The sequence below is a fragment of the Phyllobates terribilis genome, unplaced genomic scaffold (genome assembly GCF_046119375.1).
Source record: "Phyllobates terribilis strain yellow unplaced genomic scaffold, ASM4611937v1 Scaffold_83__1_contigs__length_6671269, whole genome shotgun sequence".
Classification (NCBI taxonomy): Eukaryota; Metazoa; Chordata; class Amphibia; order Anura; family Dendrobatidae; genus Phyllobates; species Phyllobates terribilis.
Window position 1 is genome coordinate 6,393,269 of NW_027362843.1, and position 9,733 is coordinate 6,403,001.

Here is a 9,733-nt window from a genome sequence, read left to right on the forward strand (position 1 = left end):
TTATGTTGTTTTATCCTATGCTTTATTAAATTGTATTTATGTTGTTTTATCCTATGCTTTATTAAATTGTATTTATGTTGTTTATCCTATGTTTCATTAAATTGTATTTATGTTGTTTTATCCTATGCTTTATTAAATTGTATTTATGTTGTTTTGTCCTATGCTTTATTAAATTGTATTTATGTTGTTTTAAACTATGCTTTATTAAATTGTATTTATGTTGTTTTGTCCTATGCTTTATTAAATTGTATTTATGTTATTTTAACCTATGCTTTATTAAATTTTATTTATGTTGTTTTATCCTATGCTTTATTAAATTGTATTTATGTTGTTTTAAACTATGCTTTATTAAATTGTATTTATGTTGTTTTGTCCTATGCTTTACTAAATTGTATTTATGTTGTTTTAACCTATGTTTTATTAAATTTTATTTATGTTGTTTTATCCTATGCTTTATAAATTGTATTTATGTTGTTTTATCCTATGCTCTATTAAATTGTATTTATGTTGTTTTATCCTGTGCTGTATTAAATTGTATTTATGTGGTTTTATCCTATGCTTTATTAAATAGTATTTATGTTGTTTAATTTTATGCTTTATTAAATTGTATTTATGTTGTTTTATCCTATGCTTTATTAAATTGTATTTATGTTGTTTTATCCTATGCTTTATTAAATTGTATTTATGTTGTTTTATCCTATGCTTTATTAAATTGTATTTATGTTGTTTTAACCTATGCTTTATTAAATTGTATTCATGTTGTTTTATCCTATGCTTTATTAAATTGAATTTATGTTGTTTTATCCTATGCTTTATTAAATTGAATTTATGTTGTTTTATGCTATGCTTTATTAAATTTTATTTATGTTGTTTTATCCTATGCTTTATTAAATTGTATTTATGTTGTTTTATCCTATGCTTTATTAAATTGTATTTATGTTGTTTATCCTATGTTTCATTAAATTGTATTTATGTTGTTTTATCCTATGCTTTATTAAATTGTATTTATGTTGTTTTGTCCTATGCTTTATTAAATTGAATTTATGTTGTTTTAAACTATGCTTTATTAAATTGTATTTATGTTGTTTTGTCCTATGCTTTATTAAATTGTATTTATGTTATTTTAACCTATGCTTTATTAAATTTTATTTATGTTGTTTTATCCTATGCTTTATTAAATTGTATTTATGTTGTTTTAAACTATGCTTTATTAAATTGTATTTATGTTGTTTTGTCCTATGCTTTACTAAATTGTATTTATGTTGTTTTAACCTATGTTTTATTAAATTTTATTTATGTTGTTTTATCCTATGCTTTATAAATTGTATTTATGTTGTTTTATCCTATGCTCTATTAAATTGTATTTATGTTGTTTTATCCTGTGCTGTATTAAATTGTATTTATGTGGTTTTATCCTATGCTTTATTAAATAGTATTTATGTTGTTTAATTTTATGCTTTATTAAATTGTATTTATGTTGTTTTATCCTATGCTTTATTAAATTGTATTTATGTTGTTTTATCCTATGCTCTATTAAATTGTATTTATGTTGTTTTATCCTATGCTTTATTAAATTGTATTTATGTTGTTTTATCCTATGCTTTATTAAATTTTATTTATGTTGTTTTATCCTATGCTTTATTAAATTGTATTTAAGTTGTTTTAACCTATGCTTTATTAAATTGTATTTATGTTTCTTTAACATATGCTTTATTAAATTGTATTTATGTTGTTTTGTCCTATGCTTTATTAAATTGTATTTATGTTGTTTTAACCGATGCTTTATTAAATTGTATTTATGTTGTTTTATCCTATGCTTTATTAAATTATATTTATGTTGTTTTAACCTATGCTTTATTAAATTGTATTCATGTTGTTTTATCTTATGCTTTATTAAATTGTATTTATGTTGTTTTATCATATGCTTTATTTCATTGTATTTATGTTGTTTTATCCTATGCTTTATTAAATTGAATTTATGTTGTTTTATCCTATGCTTTATTAAATTGTATTTAATTTGTTTTATCCTATGCTTTATTAAATTGTATTTATCTAGTTTTAGCCTATGCTTTATTAAATTGTATTTATGTTGTTTTATCCTATGCTTTATTAAATTGTATTTATGTTGTTTTATCCTATGCTTTATTAAATTGTATTTATGTTGTTTTATCCTATGCTTTATCAATTGTATTTATGTTGTTTTATCCTATGCTTTATTAAATTGTATTTATGTTGTTTTGTCCTATGCTTTATTAAATTGTATTTATGTTGTTTTAACCTATGCTTTATTAAATTGTATTTATGTTGTTTTATCCTATGCTTTATTAAAATGTATTTATGTAGTTTTATCCTATGCTTTCTTAAATTGTATTTATGTTGTTTAAACCTATGCTTTATTAAATTGTATTCATGTTGTTTTATCTTATGCTTTACTAAATTATATTCATGTTGTTTTATCTTATGCTTTATTAAATTGTATTTATTTTGTTTTAACATATGCTTTATTAAATTGTATTTATGTTGTTTTAACCTATGCTTTATTAAATTGTATTTATGTTTCTTTAACATATGCTTTATTAAATTGTATTTATGTTGTTTTGTCCTATGATTTATTAAATTGTATTTATGTTGTTTTATCCTATGCTTTATTAAATTGTATTTATGTTGTTTTAACCTATGCTTTATTAAATTGTATTTATGTTGTTTTATCCTATGCTTTATTAAATTATATTTATGTTGTTTTAACCTATGCTTTATTAAATTGTATTCATGTTGTTTTATCTTATGCTTTATTAAATTGTATTTATGTTGTTTTATCCTATGCTTTATTTCATTGTATTTATGTTGTTTTATCCTATGCTTTATTAAATTGAATTTATGTTGTTTTATCCTATGCTTTATTAAATTGTATTTAATTTGTTTTATCCTATGCTTTATTAAATTGTATTTATGTAGTTTTAGCCTATGCTTTATTAAATTGTATTTATGTTGTTTTATCCTATGCTTTATTAAATTGTATTTATGTTGTTTTATCCTATGCTTTATTAAATTGTATTTATGTTGTTTTATCCTATGCTTTATCAATTGTATTTATGTTGTTTTATCCTATGCTTTATTAAATTGTATTTATGTTGTTTTGTCCTATGCTTTATTAAATTGTATTTATGTTGTTTTAACCTATGCTTTATTAAAATGTATTTATGTAGTTTTATCCTATGCTTTCTTAAATTGTATTTATGTTGTTTAAACCTATGCTTTATTAAATTGTATTCATGTTGTTTTATCTTATGCTTTACTAAATTATATTCATGTTGTTTTATCTTATGCTTTATTAAATTGTATTTATGTTGTTTTAACATATGCTTTATTTAATTGTATTATGTTGTTTTGTCCTATGCTTTATTAAATTGTATTTATGTTGTTTATCCTATGTTTCATTAAATTGTATTTATGTTGTTTTATCCTATGCTTTATTAAATTTTATTTATGTTGTTTTGTCCTATGCTTTATTAAATTGTATTTATGTTGTTTTATCCTATGCTTTATTAATTTGTATTTCTGTGGTTTTATCCTATGCTTTATTAAATGGTATTTATGTTGTTTTAAACTATGCTTTATTAAATTGTATTTATATTGTTTTGTCCTATGCTTTATTAAATTGTATTTATGTTGTTTTAACCTATGTTTTATTAAATTTTATTTATGTTGTTTTATCCTATGCTTTATTAAATTGTATTTATGTTGTTTTATCCTATGCTTTATTAAATTGTATTTATGTTGTTTTATCCTATGCTTTATTAAATTGTATTTATGTTGTTTTATCCTATGCTTTATTAAATTGCATTTATGTTGTTTTACCCTATGCTTTATTAAATTTTATTTATGTTGTTTTATCCTATGCTTTATTAAATTGTATTTATGTTGTTTTATCCTATGCTTTATTAAATTGTATTTATGTTGTTTTAACCTATGCTTTATTAAATTGTATTTATGTTGTTTTATCCTATGCTTTATTAAATTGTATTTATGTTGTTTTATCCTATGCTTTATTAAATTTTATTTATGTTGTTTTATCCTATGCTTTATTAAATTATATTTATGTTGTTTTCTCCTATGCTTTATTAAATTTTATTTATGTTGTTTTATCCTATGCTTTATTACATTTTATTTATGTTGTTTTATCCTGTGCTTTATTAAATTGTATTTATGTTGTTTTATCCTATGCTTTATTAAATTGAATTTATGTTGTTTTATCCTATGCTTTATTAAATTGTATTTATGTTGTTTTAACCTATGCTTTACTAAGTTGTATTTATGTTGTTTTATCCTATGCTTTATTAAATTGTATTTATGTTGTTTTATCCTATACTTTATTAAATTGTATTTATGTTGTTTTATCCTATGCTTAATTAACTTGTATTTATGTTGTTTTAACTTTTGCTTTATTAAATTGTATTTATGTTGTTTTATCCTATGCTTTATAAATTGTATTTATGTTGTTTTATCCTATGCTCTATTAAATTGTATTTATGTTGTTTTATCCTATGCTTTATTAAATTGTATTTATGTTGTTTTATCCTATGCTTTATTAAATTGTATTTATGTTGTTTTATCCTATGCTTTATTAAATTGTATTTATGTTGTTTTAACCTATGCTTTATTAAATTGTATTCATGTTGTTTTATCCTATGCTTTATTAAATTGTATTTATGTTGTTTTATCCTATGCTTTATTAAATTGAATTTATGTTGTTTTATGCTATGCTTTATTAAATTGTATTTATGTTGTTTTATCCTATGCTTTATTAAATTGTATTTATGTTGTTTTATCCTATGCTTTATTAAATTGTATTTATGTTGTTTATCCTATGTTTCATTAAATTGTATTTATGTTGTTTTATCCTATGCTTTATTAAATTGTATTTATGTTGTTTTGTCCTATGCTTTATTAAATTGTATTTATGTTGTTTTAAACTATGCTTTATTAAATTGTATTTATGTTGTTTTGTCCTATGCTTTATTAAATTGTATTTATGTTATTTTAACCTATGCTTTATTAAATTTTATTTATGTTGTTTTATCCTATGCTTTATTAAATTGTATTTATGTTGTTTTAAACTATGCTTTATTAAATTGTATTTATGTTGTTTTGTCCTATGCTTTACTAAATTGTATTTATGTTGTTTTAACCTATGTTTTATTAAATTTTATTTATGTTGTTTTATCCTATGCTTTATAAATTGTATTTATGTTGTTTTATCCTATGCTCTATTAAATTGTATTTATGTTGTTTTATCCTGTGCTGTATTAAATTGTATTTATGTGGTTTTATCCTATGCTTTATTAAATAGTATTTATGTTGTTTAATCCTATGCTTTATTAAATTGTATTTATGTTGTTTTATCCTATGCTTTATTAAATTGTATTTATGTTGTTTTATCCTATGCTTTATTAAATTGTCTTTATGTTGTTTTATCCTATGCTTTATAAATTGTATTTATGTTGTTTTATCCTATGCTCTATTAAATTGTATTTATGTTGTTTTATCCTATGCTTTATTAAATTGTATTTATGTTGTTTTATCCTATGCTTTATTAAATTTTATTTATGTTGTTTTATCCTATGCTTTATTAAATTGTATTTAAGTTGTTTTAACCTATGCTTTATTAAATTGTATTTATGTTTCTTTAACATATGCTTTATTAAATTGTATTTATGTTGTTTTGTCCTATGCTTTATTAAATTGTATTTATGTTGTTTTATCCTATGCTTTATTAAATTGTATTTATGTTGTTTTAACCGATGCTTTATTAAATTGTATTTATGTTGTTTTATCCTATGCTTTATTAAATTATATTTATGTTGTTTTAACCTATGCTTTATTAAATTGTATTCATGTTGTTTTATCTTATGCTTTATTAAATTGTATTTATGTTGTTTTATCATATGCTTTATTTCATTGTATTTATGTTGTTTTATCCTATGCTTTATTAAATTGAATTTATGTTGTTTTATCCTATGCTTTATTAAATTGTATTTAATTTGTTTTATCCTATGCTTTATTAAATTGTATTTATGTAGTTTTAGCCTATGCTTTATTAAATTGTATTTATGTTGTTTTATCCTATGCTTTATTAAATTGTATTTATGTTGTTTTATCCTATGCTTTATTAAATTGTATTTATGTTGTTTTATCCTATGCTTTATCAATTGTATTTATGTTGTTTTATCCTATGCTTTATTAAATTGTATTTATGTTGTTTTGTCCTATGCTTTATTAAATTGTATTTATGTTGTTTTAACCTATGCTTTATTAAATTGTATTTATGTTGTTTTATCCTATGCTTTATTAAAATGTATTTATGTAGTTTTATCCTATGCTTTCTTAAATTGTATTTATGTTGTTTAAACCTATGCTTTATTAAATTGTATTCATGTTGTTTTATCTTATGCTTTACTAAATTATATTCATGTTGTTTTATCTTATGCTTTATTAAATTGTATTTATTTTGTTTTAACATATGCTTTATTAAATTGTATTTATGTTGTTTTAACCTATGCTTTATTAAATTGTATTTATGTTTCTTTAACATATGCTTTATTAAATTGTATTTATGTTGTTTTGTCCTATGCTTTATTAAATTGTATTTATGTTGTTTTATCCTATGCTTTATTAAATTGTATTTATGTTGTTTTAACCTATGCTTTATTAAATTGTATTTATGTTGTTTTATCCTATGCTTTATTAAATTATATTTATGTTGTTTTAACCTATGCTTTATTAAATTGTATTCATGTTGTTTTATCTTATGCTTTATTAAATTGTATTTATGTTGTTTTATCCTATGCTTTATTACATTGTATTTATGTTGTTTTATCCTATGCTTTATTAAATTGAATTTATGTTGTTTTATCCTATGCTTTATTAAATTGTATTTAATTTGTTTTATCCTATGCTTTATTAAATTGTATTTATGTAGTTTTATCCTATGCTTTATCAATTGTATTTATGTTGTTTTATCCTATGCTTTATTAAATTGTATTTATGTTGTTTTAACCTATGCTTTATTAAATTGTATTTATGTTGTTTTATCCTATGCTTTATTAAAATGTATTTATGTAGTTTTATCCTATGCTTTCTTAAATTGTATTTATGTTGTTTAAACCTATGCTTTATTAAATTGTATTCATGTTGTTTTATCTTATGCTTTACTAAATTATATTCATGTTGTTTTATCCTATGCTTTATTAAATTGTATTTATGTTGTTTTAACCTATGCTTTACTAAGTTGTATTTATGTTGTTTTATCCTATGCTTTATTAAATTGTATTTATGTTGTTTTATCCTATACTTTATTAAATTGTATTTATGTTGTTTTATCCTATGCTTAATTAACTTGTATTTATGTTGTTTTAACCTATGCTTTATTAAATTATATTTATGTTGTTTTATCCAATGCTTTATTAAATTGTATTTATGTTGTTTTATCCTATGTTTTATTAAATTGTATTTATGTTGTTTTATCCTATGCTTTATTAAATTGCATTTATGTTGTTTTACCCTATGCTTTATTAAATTTTATTTATGTTGTTTTATCCTATGCTTTATTAAATTGTATTTATGTTGTTTTATCCTATGCTTTATTAAATTGTATTTATGTTGTTTTAACCTATGCTTTATTAAATTGTATTTATGTTGTTTTATCCTATGCTTTATTAAATTGTATTTATGTTGTTTTATCCTATGCTTTATTAAATTGTATTTATGTTGTTTTATCCTATGCTTTATTAAATTTTATTTATGTTGTTTTATCCTATGCTTTATTAAATTATATTTATGTTGTTTTCTCCTATGCTTTATTAAATTTTATTTATGTTGTTTTATCCTATGCTTTATTACATTTTATTTATGTTGTTTTATCCTGTGCTTTATTAAATTGTATTTATGTTGTTTTATCCTATGCTTTATTAAATTGAATTTATGTTGTTTTATCCTATGCTTTATTAAATTGTATTTATGCTGTTTTAACCTATGCTTTACTAAGTTGTATTTATGTTGTTTTATCCTATGCTTTATTAAATTGTATTTATCCTATACTTTATTAAATTGTATTTATGTTGTTTTATCCTATGCTTAATTAACTTGTATTTATGTTGTTTTAACTTATGCTTTATTAAATTGTATTTATGTTGTTTTATCCTATGCTTTATAAATTGTATTTATGTTGTTTTATCCTATGCTCTATTAAATTGTATTTATGTTGTTTTATCCTATGCTTTATTAAATTGTATTTATGTTGTTTTATCCTATGCTTTATTAAATTGTATTTATGTTGTTTTATCCTATGCTTTATTAAATTGTATTTATGTTGTTTTAACCTATGCTTTATTAAATTGTATTCATGTTGTTTTATCCTATGCTTTATTAAATTGTATTTATGTTGTTTTATCCTATGCTTTATTAAATTGAATTTATGTTGTTTTATGCTATGCTTTATTAAATTTTATTTATGTTGTTTATCCTATGCTTTATTAAATTGTATTTATGTTGTTTTATCCTATGCTTTATTAAATTGTATTTATGTTGTTTATCCTATGTTTCATTAAATTGTATTTATGTTGTTTTGTCCTATGCTCTATTAAATTGTATTTATGTTGTTTTATCCTATGCTTTATTAAATTGTATTTATGTTGTTTTATCCTATGCTTTATTAAATTGTATTTATGTTGTTTTATCCTATGCTTTATTAAATTGTATTTATGTTGTTTTAACCTATGCTTTATTAAATTGTATTCATGTTGTTTTATCCTATGCTTTATTAAATTGTATTTATGTTGTTTTATCCTATGCTTTATTAAATTGAATTTATGTTGTTTTATGCTATGCTTTATTAAATTGTATTCATGTTGTTTTATCCTATGCTTTATTAAATTGTATTTATGTTGTTTTATCCTATGCTTTATTAAATTGAATTTATGTTGTTTTAACCTATGCTTTATTAAATTGTATTCATGTTGTTTTATCCTATGCTTTATTAAATTGTATTTATGTTGTTTTATCCTATGCTTTATTAAATTGAATTTATGTTGTTTTATGCTATGCTTTATTAAATTTTATTTATGTTGTTTTATCCTATGCTTTATTAAATTGTATTTATGTTGTTTATCCTATGTTTCATTAAATTGTATTTATGTTGTTTTATCCTATGCTTTATTAAATTGTATTTATGTTGTTTTGTCCTATGCTTTATTAAATTGTATTTATGTTGTTTTAAACTATGCTTTATTAAATTGTATTTATGTTGTTTTGTCCTATGCTTTATTAAATTGTATTTATGTTATTTTAACCTATGCTTTATTAAATTTTATTTATGTTGTTTTATCCTATGCTTTATTAAATTGTATTTATGTTGTTTTAAACTATGCTTTATTAAATTGTATTTATGTTGTTTTGTCCTATGCTTTATTAAATTGTATTTATGTTGTTTTAACCTATGTTTTATTAAATTTTATTTATGTTGTTTTATCCTATGCTTTATAAATTGTATTTATGTTGTTTTATCCTATGCTCTATTAAATTGTATTTATGTTGTTTTATCCTGTGCTGTATTAAATTGTATTTATGTGGTTTTATCCTATGCTTTATTAAATAGTATTCATGTTGTTTAATCCTATGCTTTATTAAATTGTATTTATGTTGTTTTATCCTATGCTTTATTAAATTGTATTTATGT